The following is a 13,426-nucleotide window of genomic DNA, read 5'->3' as shown; positions in this document are numbered from 1 at the left end:
TTGCCAGAGAGCCTATGAGATTTTTCCATTGGATTTTGGTTTATGGCACTGTACTTACACATTTTATTCAGAAAGATAATCTTCACAAATAAACACCACTTTTATGATTTTTGAAGCCTAAAGGCAATCACCGAAAGTAACAAGCTAACATTAGGCTATAAAGGAACTACACCACGGTTGCATGTCATAAAGCTGCAGTAAGTAGAAAGCCTGAAAATGGTTGATTTTTGAGTCTCATCTGAGTTAGGTTTCGTTCGTCTCCGCCCTGAGCCCCTCCTACCAGACGAGCACTGCGAGTATTTTATCCTACTTGGTTCTATTTCTCCCTCTCTGGGAGCCTTGGCTCTCCCTCTCCACGCAGCAGCCCGCCCCGCACATACTCCCTCGGCTCGGCTCTCCCTCTCCGCGGAGAGTCCTCGGCTCTGCTCCCACGGCCGACCCTCGCGCCCTCCGGCTGGGCCCAGCCCCACCTCACCTTCCCCTCCCTCCGGGGCTCCGGGGAACCGAGTTCTGGCTTCCTTTTTTTGGGTTGTTTAGCCATGTAGGCAGTTGTAGCCAATGCTGGAATAGCTATTTTACCTGGTGCACTGTTCGCTTGCTCTCCCCTTCTGCCGGTAGCACCAGAACGCGCATATGCAGTAGAATAGCCAATAGGAACGGAGTGGTCTGAGCTGACCTTTGATTGGTTGATGCACATCGGCACGATACTGATTCTTTAGAGGCTGAACACAGAGCCATGGTGAGGTGCAGAAACCTATTGTTTGTCTCAGACCACTTGATTTACATTATGCTTAGAGGATATTATAACTTTTTACTCAATTATACCAAAACAATGTTGCCTACTGGAGCTTTAATGTCGCCCCCACAGGGAGGCTGTAAAGCTTCGTTCACTACGATGACGTTCTGTCGTCTCATTTAGCCACTTTTTAGCAACCGCCTTTTTTAAAACACATAAAAGCCTCAAATTTCACGAGTGGGGTTTTATTGACGTATTTTATGTCATAGAACAAAACATCAAAGTCTCTTGAGCTTGTGTTCACCACAGACCTTATTTTAAGCATCTAACCAAAAACCTATTGACTTTGAGAAGATGGAAACAGGAGTGCAAAAATCAGGGGCGTGAATAAAGACAGTGCGGGCAGTGTGGTTGCACTGGGGCCCGCTGTGGGGTGGAGGAGGCCTTGCAAATTATTCTGACTGCCACCTCTGAGCTACACCTGTGTTGAAAGAACTCACATTACATTTAAATATGGTGCCATTTACTATACACTTTTTGCCCTGAAAAATGCAAACCCATCTCCATCATGATCTTTTCTTTTTAGCTAAAATAGTCAGCAGGATTTTATAACAAAATTCTATGCTTATTCTACACGAACTAGAAAAACTATAACTAAATTATATACATAAAACAATTCAATTAAATGAATAATTTCTTATTCTCCTTGATATTTTTGTCATATACAGGTATGCAATGGTGTTTGTTGTCTACATTAAAACATATTTAGCCACCTAAAACAAAAATCAAGTCAGTTTAAGTGAACACCATATCTGGCTTACCTCACACACTAACTGACGGACGCAGGCGTAGATCAGCAACTCCCATATTCTGCGAAGTAAAATTACAATTTTGGTCAACTGAGTCTGGTGGCTTTGTGCATCTTTGTCTAAGATTCGGCAGTGACTTGCGGTGTCAAACACTTACAAAAAAGCTGTCAGCATGAAACTTGTTACCCAAAAGTTAAGGCCATGTTTGCATCACGTAAGATTCTCAAGCCAAACCCTGTTCAATTTTTCCTAAACCTATCCATGTGCGTTTGTTGTTAGAGGAAAAGAAATGTAAATTTGCGATGTTGTCATGACGTAGTGCTTTTATTTTGAAATAAACTGTATGGAAATGTTAAATTTCCTGTGAAAACTGAGGTGTATTTTGAAAGAAGACAATGCATGTAACAGGCAGAACTTGACATGGCGTCCCAGAACGTCAACAACCAACACACCCAGGGTACCTTGCACGTCGTATGTAGACATGGAAAGTCCATGACTAAATGTCAGTACGTGACAAGGTTGGAGTGAGAATGTGTTTCTTCGAGAGAACAGCTTCAGCTCCTTGCCAGAAAGGACTTCCTGATGGTGATGATGGTAGATTTTGTCTTTTAACGAAAGCAGTGTTTGGTTGTGCCATGTTATTTTATGAACATGAGGCAGAGGGTTTTCTCTCTGGAAATGATTGTAAACATTTGATTCAGTCTATTGCATTTAGTAAAGATTTACCATCCTCAAATGCAGATGTTTTTAAGAATTTCTTTTTGTTTTAGCAGCTGTGCAATTTGCTTTACAATCTACCTAAACAATCTTTTACGACTGCCCATTTAGAGAAACAATGCACAGCAGCAGGCAGTGATGATGTGACATAAAAATGCAGAACAGATAAATTACGTAGAGGGGGGATGTGACCACGAGCCCCATCTGGCTGATAGAAGTCAAGACTTAACACTGATTTAGTAGCATTTTTATTGACAGTCTCCTCTTCCCTCATTCTGCATCATGATGCTGCACGGCGGTTAATTGGACAACCACCACCTGAGTCCTCCTGCAAATCAGCTATCAGTGACAGGCAGTGGAGTTACACTGCGCGCTCAAATCTGATTTGAAGTGACCCTGTTCTGAATAATATCTGATATTAGCTTTGTTATCTCAATAGGGAAAACTGACATGGACTCTGTGAGAGGCTGATTAAAGAAACAACAGCTGAGTCCCACCTGCAAATAAAAACTGATTGGTGGATATATATATATATATATATATATATATTTTAATCATACGTCTGTTTGATTTTTGCTTTTAATTTTAGGGGTCCATTAGGGGGCCTGTTGTTTTTGTTCTCATCATTATTGCTTTCTTTCGCTGTACATGCAGCAAAAACCACAAGAAAAAAATTCACCAATATTGGCAGGTGGGTTGCAGATTACACTCACTACTCAAGCACAAATACTAATTGACCTCAAGGTGACACTGTAACAATCTAGTTTATCTCAAACACGGCTTGGCTAACGAGATTTATACTTCAGCATCCAATCGACGGTGTACCCTACGCCGTTATCTGACATGCACCTCCCCAGATATGTAACTACATGTCACAGTGACGCAGACCTCCCGTTTATTTTTGAAAGCTGAAACCATTTCCCTCAGTGGAAACAAAGCCTTTATTTACTTTAATTTCACAGATAAGAAACAATAAATTGTGAGGACAATAAAGCCTCCACAAAAATAGCATTTTAAGTCTTGTCTTTAAGTCCATCTCTGCTCATCTCTAGGCTTATACAATGTAAAATGCCATAGGCTTGTGCTAATAACGTTAGCATGTTATATTTGTTTGGAAAACGTGTTTAGTATAAGACAGTTGTTTTGTCGCTGAACCTTGTGAGTTGTAATGGAGATGAATTTTGTAACGTTACCTTTGTTAAATGTTGCTGTTGTCCCTGGCTTCATATGAGTAGAGGAAATGTCCGCTAGCCACTAGGCTAATTTATACAATGTAACATGCCATAGGCTTGTGCTAATAACGTTAGCATGTTGTATTTGTGGGGAAAATGTTAAGCTATTAAGCCAGGTTTAATGTGTGTTTAATGTGTGTTTTAAATCAACTAAACTTTACAGCACTTCACAGAAACCTCCGCCGCCGACTAGTGTTTCGGAGGTGTAACTGCAGAGTGACACAGACACACCGCACAAGTATAAATGCTCACAATGGCGTAGGGCATCTGCGTAGGCTTTGTCTAGAGCTGATGCACAAGCCTCCTTAACTCCATAACCCTTGGAGGAAATGTCCTTAAGCGGCCTTCACATAAGAACAATGCGCTTCGCTCACCGCCAGGTGCGGCACAGCGGCGCGGTCAAAGTTCAAATAATTTCAACTCTGAGTGCAGCGCTAGGGCGGAAAATCCGGTGTGCGACACCAAGGGTAGCGGTGCCGCTTTGTCAGCCGTTGCTGCCCTCCATAGACAAACAATGGGACAGCCAGCGCAAAGCAGTTTTACAGCTGATCATGTGTAGAGGCCTTAAGAGGTACCAGGAGAATTATATTTGAATCGACCAAGGGGTGCCAAAAATGCAGAAAATGGGCGTGGCATACCACATGTCAGACAATAATCAGAAGTTGTTTGAACTACATGTGTGAAATTGTCCAAACATCATTAAACCCAGTGGATATTTTTAACTAAGCCACTGAAGCATGTCCCCAAAATGTTTCTGATATTGACCAACAGGAAGTGACAGTGTTGCCAAGAAGGCCAGGCCCAGTAATGATTTGGACGTAAATAAATGAGCATCCTAAAACCTGCTGGTTATTTTTAATGCCGATGTCATAAACTGTCGAAGGTCTTGATCCTACACAGCTTTCAAGTTTCAAAGGTCCATGCTGGCGGGTCCATGTCATTGGTTCGACATCCCATTAGTCCGACTGTCCGCGGTGCTGAACGGCTCGCGGCGGGCGTATGGTGCGCCGCGACCGGCTTGAGGCGGAGCAGGCTCACGGCTTATGTGTTTGCCACTTTCTTTTTCATTTTAACCCACACCATGATCTTTTCCTGACCTTAACCAAGTGTTTTTTGTGCCTAAACCTAACCAGACCTTAACCACAGGGCATCATGATGATTTCGGAACGGACTTCGGAACAATGAGTTTAATATGGTCGGAACAATGGGATGTCGAACCAATGGGCAGTTCCCATGCTGGCTTGAACGCTGGAATCGATGCTTGCGGCTATATTTAACAAACTTAAATATTTCATTGAAGTTTTTTTTTGGGGGGGGGGGTTACTGAAGGAAGCTAAATTTGTTTTTCCTTCTCTTCATTTCTCAAGAAAAAAAATCTATACAGAAGCCCGGTAATCATTGTCAAATTTTTCCCAGGGAGCTCAAAGCAGCTCTGACTGGGTAAACAGTTTTGTTTGCATCTCTATCACCTACATGTATTAGCAGGGCAGATTGGACATGGGCCAACTATCAACATGTAATATGCACACACATTTTCATGTGGGATATTCCTTTGCTCGTGTATTCAGTGGGCAGATACATTTGCATTTCATGTCAATCCAGAGGCAGCAATCTCCTTCAAAACTTGTGTGGGTGGAACATGCACTAATGGGTTTTCCTTTCCTCGACCAACGCAGGATCCCTTCTATAAAATTACACCCATCCCTGTACAAAAATCACCAGCAGAGGTCTGTAACCATCGGTCAGCTGCTTTTTGTGGTGCTGTTGTAAAACCTTTCCTAGACTCAGCATCTACTTTAAGAAACATATAAAATGAAGCTTTTCTCTTAACTCTACATGTAAGATTTCCACCCAGCAGCAGCCTTGTGTTGAATCATCCAGATGGTCTCTGCATGTGCTGTACTCTATCATTTAAAGCTGCCTCTCTACATGCGCTCTCCATTGTAATGCATATCTGCACGTGGTGCCTTTTAGCCCTGAGCTCTTTTCATACCAGAACCAGTGCATCTCAATCAATCTGAGTTCCTTTTATTCACAGTGACCCCTGCTCGGTGCGGCTGCAGCCAGGAGCTTTTGTAGCTGGTCAGTAGAAGGTTATTTGTCTTATGTTGGAGGATATATAACAATAGGAGTTTCTGTAGGAATTGTGAGGTGTGATTGATATAACCATCTGCCTGACCGGCCACCTTGATTAAACCCAAGGAGAGGAGAGGAATCTGAATGCTGATGTCTCAGGACAAGATAACATACTGTGTGAAAGGTACAGTTTTATGTGAAATTACTCGGCTGTCTCCCAGTGTTTGCATACATGCATTTATTTGTGCATTCACTCCGAGTGTAAACGCGCCTGTCTGGTCTGTTAGTCGGAACGTGCTGATGATTCTGGCCGCTCTTCTGGGTGGCCACTCTGTACCCACATTAATCTCACAGCAGAGAGGAGAGGTCCTGACCTCGGGTGTTTTTCTTTCAGGGGAGGTCATTTTCAGTCTGGCCAGTCTGCTCGTTTCTGATGTGACTTGTAAATGTGGAGCTGTGCCTGGTCAAGGAGTGACCTTTTGTCTGACTGTGTATTTCCTCAGTGGTTAATTAAAATGAAGGCCTGCACTCCACTGGGAAAATAAATACGGTTAGTTTGAAATGAAAATGGAGAACACAAATAAAGAGCTGTGAGATGCTGTCCATATTCTAAACCAACACATCCACTGTATAGTTTCTGTTTATTGGGTGAATTCCTCTTTAAGAGTCAAAGATGAATTTGTAGGAATACTAGGCTAGTATTTAATTGTTGGTTATTTAGCCTACTATTTATATTTAGTCTATAAAATGTCCGAAAACATGAAAAATGTCTATCATCACATCTTCAAATTGTTTCGTCCACAACCTAAAGAAACTAAGTTTATCACATAAGACCACAAACAGAGATGCTCTCTCATATCTAAACAGCAGAATATGCCAATTCCCACTGACTTCCGAAATGCAAATATGTCCATCCTGTGGTTGCAGTTTTAAACACATCTTATCATTATAATACCGTCATTGTTACCTTACAAACTTTGTAGTAAGTTTTACAAAAAATATCATGGTTTGGCTTAAAGAACTTTTGTTACCAACGTACCACCACATAAGTCATGTGACAGACATCCCATACGTCACATCACTAGTGTAGTATGTTTCACATCCTGTGTTTCACAGGTGTTCCCCAAGGTTCAGTTCTCGGCCCCCTCCTCTTCATCCTGTACATTCTTGGTCAAATAATAAATAATCCGCCATCATGGACTTTAGTTCCACTGCTTTGGTGATCATTTTTTGATGAAATACTTTAATGACAGGTTCCTGCACCTAAAGTTTTAGGTGTGGGATTAGGATTAGAAACTCAGTAGCATTTTTCAAGTTGTTCAACATCAGGATGATGAAATTCTAACCAGTCCTTCAACCCATATAACAGCACAAGTTATTAGTTTCTACTCTCTAATACAATCCACAGGAGCGTTTCCTAACTCAGTGCCGCTACCGGTTAGGTTCAGGAAAAGAATCATGGTTTTTGGGTTAAAATATCTACGTTTGTTAAGTTACGTACGGAACATACTGTAAGTATGTTCTGTTAAAGTAACGTAAAGTTAAAATAACTCAGCGTTGACTTTTGGTTTCAAAGGGGACACAAACAGTGGGTTTATGGGTCAAACTTATGTGTTTGCTTTGTCACCTCATTTCCTCCTTTGCTCCCATCATAATTACTACAGCCGCTAAAGGTCGTCGCCTAAATAAATGTAATATATGGGACATGATAAGCTGCTTGTACAAACAACCTCTGGGGTCATTTTTTGGGGGAGGACAGTCTCTGATATTTGGTTAACCTATGGTCAGACAACAGATCTAAAGCCAACAAGAGTTTATCTTGGATGTTTATCACAAAGTCAGTCTACATTATCTCCCGTATCTCATCTACTGTGTGTCCTGAACTCATCTTGTGCGTCTTACTACACAAGAGAAAAATACTGCAGATTTACCTCGCTGACATTCCTTGAGACTAGGGGTAAACTTTCATTCAAGCTGAAACAAGACTGACATGTTTAAATAGCATCTTAACATTCGCTAATTAGCACTAAACTCAAAGTACAGCCAAGGATGATGCCAGTTATTATTCAGATATTAGGACATAAATCAAAGTTAACAGAATAACATTTTGACCTGTTTTTCCGGAGGAAGAGTAAAGAGGGTCACCAAAGTTTTTTGCACTTCATCCTGAAAGGGACATGAATGTCTGAACCAAATACTCCCATAGTTGTTGAGATGTTTCACTATCACAAATCATGAAAGACTGTATGACTGTTACACAAGGCAATTATCTAAATCATGTACAAAAAGTATGGAAATTTGTGTTTGGTAGATTATTTCTTTGTTGTAACAATGCTTCTTGGCAATAAATTTGATACCACTGGAAAGCCTGTTTTTTTCCCTTTTAAATGGTGCCATATTTGTAAGGAACATGCATTTGTGGGATGAGCAGCAGAGCTGAGTGTGTGGGTTGCAGCCATGAAAAATTTGCCAAATCTTCTCTACCAATGCCAAACAGCTTTTTTTTTACTGTTGACTTTTGTTTGGTGGATTGGATGATTGAAGTCTGAAGACATATTGGCAATTTAACATTCATTCATTTAACAAACAGCCACAACAGCCTGGCACCTCCTCCTCATGCTGGTCACCAGCCTGGTCACACACTGCTGTGGGATGGCATCCCATTCTTCAACCAGCATTTGCTGCAAGTCAGCCAACGTGGTTGTGTTGGTCACTCTGGCACAAACAGCACGCCCAAGCTGATCTCACAAGTGTTCAATGGGGTTGAGGTCAGGACTGTTGGCAGGCCATTCCATCCTCTCCACTCCCAAATTCTGGAGGTAGTCTCTGATAAACCCCGCTTTGTGGGGGTGAGCATTGTCATCTTGGAGGATACAGTTCGGTCTCAGACTGTGGAGATATGGGATTGCCACTGGTTGCAGAATTTCATCTCGATATCTCTCTGCATTGAGATTGCCTCCAATGAGGTGCAAATCAGGCACCTGATTGTCAGCACCTGGGAGTACCAGAAGTTCAAAACAAGAGTCAATAGAGTGGGCATAAACAGCAAAACAAAAAAAGCTATTTGGCAAATTTTTCACGGGTGCAACCTACATTCTCAGCTCTGCTGCTCATCCCACAAATGCATGCTCCTTACAAATGTGGCACCATTTAAAAGGGAAATAAACAGGCTTTCCAATGGTATCAGATTTATTACCAAGAAGCATTGTTACAACAAAGAAATAATCTACCAAACACAAATTTCCTTACTTTTTGTGCTTTGAAAACTACAGATTTGTTGCTTTTGCGTATTATCATGTGGATACGTTAAAATGTGGTTAGGTTTAGGCATAAAAGCCACTTGAATATGGCTGGAAAGGGTTATGTTTTGGCTTGAAACAAAGCAGTCTTGCAGTAAAAAACAATGGCATTTTGTGGCGTTGTTCCACCAGAGAACCAATGACGGGTGGATAAGAAACACCCATGTTTGGTGGCTAAAAAGCAGTTTGAAAAACTTTTGTTGTTTGTTGTTCTCGAATGGTGGTTTGCAGGTTGGCAGGCCTCCCTCCTAGGTGTCACATCATCTCCTTGATCTCCTGATGACAAAGTCAGCTCATATGCTGCATCACTTCAGAAATGTGATATGTCATATATGAAATGTAGGAGGTAATGTATGCAGAAATTTACAATGCCAACATTTTCTTCTGGCCAATGTGGGTCACTTTTTTTTTTTTTTTTTTTTACCAAGACCACTGTGACGCTGTTGGACTCACTCAGCTGAACATTTAACTACCTCTCTTCTCTCCGTTCAATGATCCAACCATATATTTTAGATTTAAAGGAAGCAGTAACTGTGTGTTTCTTCCTATCAAAGATATTTTTATACTTTTCTAAAACTGACTGCACAACTATATAATCCTTCTTTCCTTACTCCTCTCCAATCATCTAAATTATTAACATTATAAATCAAGGCACATGAATGCATTATTTAGCACAGTCCTTCATATTACGCCCATAAAACCTTTAAAACAGACCAGGGCTTTCTTGCAGTTTAACCCAGACTGCGTTCTCCTCCCTCTGACTCACTGTTTCATAACCTACTTCCATAATTCACTCAAATAAGGTTGCTCCTCGATTAAACACTGACCTGTATAAGCTCTCAGTGATTAGAAGCTTAACCCATTAACATGTGGGAAAACTGATAACACTCTCCCTCCACAGCAAACACTTCCACCACAAATAAACCTCAGTCTTAGAAGCAGAGTGTTTGTTTGAAGAAAGGATTTCTCACATTTTCTCAAATGCGATTTACAGCCGTGTTCTGCTCACAATGGCCTCTTTGTCAAACTATGATTGGGCCTAATGTTATTTCAACAACAGAGAGTGATAATGTGATAACACAGCCACCCTGTGTTGTTTTAGGTAATCTGTGATCAAATAATGACGCCCCAGGAAAAGAGTCTGAGGGTGTAGAGACAAGGCGAGCTGTTTGTCTGAGCTGACGGGTCACTAATCACTTAAAGGAGGAGGTTTGCGTCCAGTGAATCCACAGCTGGAACACCAGTGTGATGATAGAATATTCATAAATCCACACAGCAGTTGTTATGTAAGCTCACTGGATCACGTTATATCACAATGACTGAAGTGTTTTCACATCAAACAGATAATCTGCTTACATATCAACATGTAAATCCACAACTACATGACCTGCTTTAAAACAAACACACGCTCACATCACTGACATGCTTTGTTTGTGTTTTGTAGTCTCCCCAAACACATTCCAGACTGCACTGACCTCTCCCAGTTCAAATATAAATATATATGTTTCTTGATCTTTGCAATACTTGCTTTTATTTTTAATTTCATTTTTTTCTCATTAAGTTTATGTTATGCACCAAAACACCGAGGCAAATCCCTTGTGATGCCTACACGACATCAGCCCTATTATAGCCCGATGCAGCATCGTACAGTGTCGGCATAGATCGTGAACAACAAAGAGTGTTGTACGCCATAATCCATCGTTTCATCTGGTGTAGTGTGTCATAGTAGACGACAATCGACGCCAGGTCTGGGACTCCTCGCAACGTTCCCACAGAAAGTCTAGCATGTTTGATTTTCTTTTTGTCGTTCACAACTGCCCCCGTCACAGCCGTCACTTTGACCAATAGGCGCACAGAGCGATCTGCTGCTGTAGAGAACTGTACGACAACAACACCTCAGCCTTTATGATATTTCCTGTAGGGACGTTACCACACAGAGTAAAAAGGGAAAAATGATGGTGTGAAACAGCAGAGGCACTTTATCAACCCGGTGAGTACTGCCATTAGCATCAAGCTAGCAAAGAATGTTACTTCTTCATAATGGAGGATATAAAGTAACCCAATGACATTGCGTAGTCTGTCATGTCTGTTGGCCAAGTCACAGCACAACTTTATGACTCCACAATCGCGTAATCTGACATAGTAACCCCTTTCACACTGCCAGATTTTCGGCAAATGTTGGGCCGTTTTGCTGGCAAGCTGTGAGCATTTAGACACACAGAGCCAGATTGGCGAGTTGATCCGAGGTGCCCAATTTTCCACCTCGTAGGGTAGACATATTGGCGGAACCCTTTTAGTTTAAAAAGACTGAGGTGGCCTTCCACAACAGGAGGGGCTGTTGAAGACTTGTGGGAGGAGCTGTTGATGACGCCGTACGTGCGACCCACTGGTGGTGGATAAACAGGAAACAGCTGATAGCAGGAATTAGCGAGCAGCTAGCAGCAAGAGGGAAATGCAAACCTGACAGACACTGTAAAGATGAGCAACTGGGGAGACAAAGAATTGCGCGCCCTCCTTGTCCTCGCAAACGAAGAGGCCATTAACCATCAGACTTACAAGAGAATCACCGAAGGACTGACCAGCCGCGGCTTCCCTCCCACATCACTGTTTACGTCACACGCTGAGCTACATGTTTTGTTACTTGCTCACGCCCCCCATTGCCCCGAAAAAGGCACATTCTGTATGAACAAAAGTACGTAGGTAGGCAGCATTTTGCCGCACTCCCCGATTTAGCTTTTATACTGCCAATGCTGAAAAAAGACTGATTGGGCTTTCCTGCAAATTTGCAGCCCAACTACTTAGCAAAAAAATGGATTCTGATAACGTTGATAGATTTGTGGGTTAGATCGGAAGATTGATACCACTCTCATATCTGTATGTTAAATATGAAGCTGGAGCCTGCAGCTGATTAGCTTAGCTTAGCATAAAGACTAGAAGCAGGAGAAACTGCTAGGCTGGCTCTGTCTAGTCTGGTGGTAAAAAAGCTCACTAATTAAGACCGTATAGTTCTTTTTTTTAGGTCATACAAACTTTAAAATCTAAAACCCTAACTTTTTGTTTATGTTCTCCTTTTTTTGTAGTTCTCTCCTCCTTTCAATGTTTTGACTAAATTAAAGGGATGGTTTAGATTTTTTGAAGTGAGGTCGTATGAGGTACTTAACCATAGTCAGTGTATCACCTACAGTAGATGTCAGTCGGCACTCCTACAGTTTGGAGAAGCAGACAGGACAACAGACAAAGAAGCTTAGCACTGTACTGCTGTGGACGGGGTTGACAAAATATATTTTAGCCATCTAAAAAAATCAATATCAGTTTAAGTGTACACTATATTTATAATATTTTCAATCCTTTACCTTGAAATGAAGCTGTTATATCTCCCTCTTCAAAGCCAGACACCATCCAAGAAAACATTAACATTGCCTCTATCTTTGTATTGAACGGACAGATATTAATCTTCTAATCTAACTCCAGGTGGGAAAGCAAATTTCCCAAATGTCAAACTATTCCTTTGAGTAGACTTTAATTAAAGTAGCTCTTGTTTCAGTCTATTTGATCTCTTGACCAGAGTGCAATGAAAGTTAGTACGGACGTCCCCAGACAACTGTGTCTAATGATTTTTCCGGACCCTGTGATCTCTGCTTCACCATCAGGCCCAGATCAGACTGCATACTTTACATTTCTGCCTTTTGATAAGGTCACTGATTGTCATTTGTTGACGGAAGTTTTTGTACAAGAACAAAATTATCTTTGGTATCATGTTTCCAACTGGTGCTCAGTAACGTAAGCGCCTTCATGGTTCTCTCCAACAGCTTAATAGGTGCTGTTGCATTGGTTCAAACAAAGTGGATCATCATGGAATTAAGTGTCGACTTTCTGAGAATAAATAACATTAACAGTTGATACAGGAAATTAAGGGAAATAAAGTGATTCGTGGCACCACCATTTTTAAATAACATACTTCTAACCTTTGGGCTTGGGGGAAGGTGTCAAGTATTTTCAAGTCAAAAAGCTCAAGTCCAAAAGAAGTCACAAGTCGAGTTGCAAGTGTTTTTTGATTTTGTCAAGTCAAGTCTAGAGTCATCAAATTCATGACTTGAGTCTGACTTGAGTCCAAGTCATATGACTCGAGTCCACACCTCTGGGAAACACTACTTTCTGCATTGTCACTATACATTGGCACTAGATGTAAATTTTGAGGTGTGAGCTGGATTCATCTGACATGAAGTTCCTGGCCTGAGTGTGATAGTCAGATGGTTACAGTTTCACTGAAAGCATCATGTCCTAAAGCCTCCTACAGACTGAGAGACTATCTTACACGTTCATTGCAGCTACTCTGCGACGTGGATCTAATAAACTTTGGTGGTTTGGTGTATGCAGACTGTACGATGGCAGCAAGCCCGGTCTCACTCTGAAGTCATCGAAATCCGGCGCTTGGGCAGTGACTTGCGGCATCAGAAACCAACGATAAAAGGCATCCTTTAACGTTGGCATGATATGCAGCTGGTTGCTGTTATAGTTAACAGCACCCGGTGGTGTTAGGGGGAAATGCGGCGTGAC

The sequence above is a fragment of the Epinephelus lanceolatus genome, chromosome 21, assembly GCF_041903045.1.
Source record: "Epinephelus lanceolatus isolate andai-2023 chromosome 21, ASM4190304v1, whole genome shotgun sequence".
NCBI classification, from domain to species: domain Eukaryota; kingdom Metazoa; phylum Chordata; class Actinopteri; order Perciformes; family Serranidae; genus Epinephelus; species Epinephelus lanceolatus.
Note: the sequence above shows the minus strand (reverse complement) of the source record.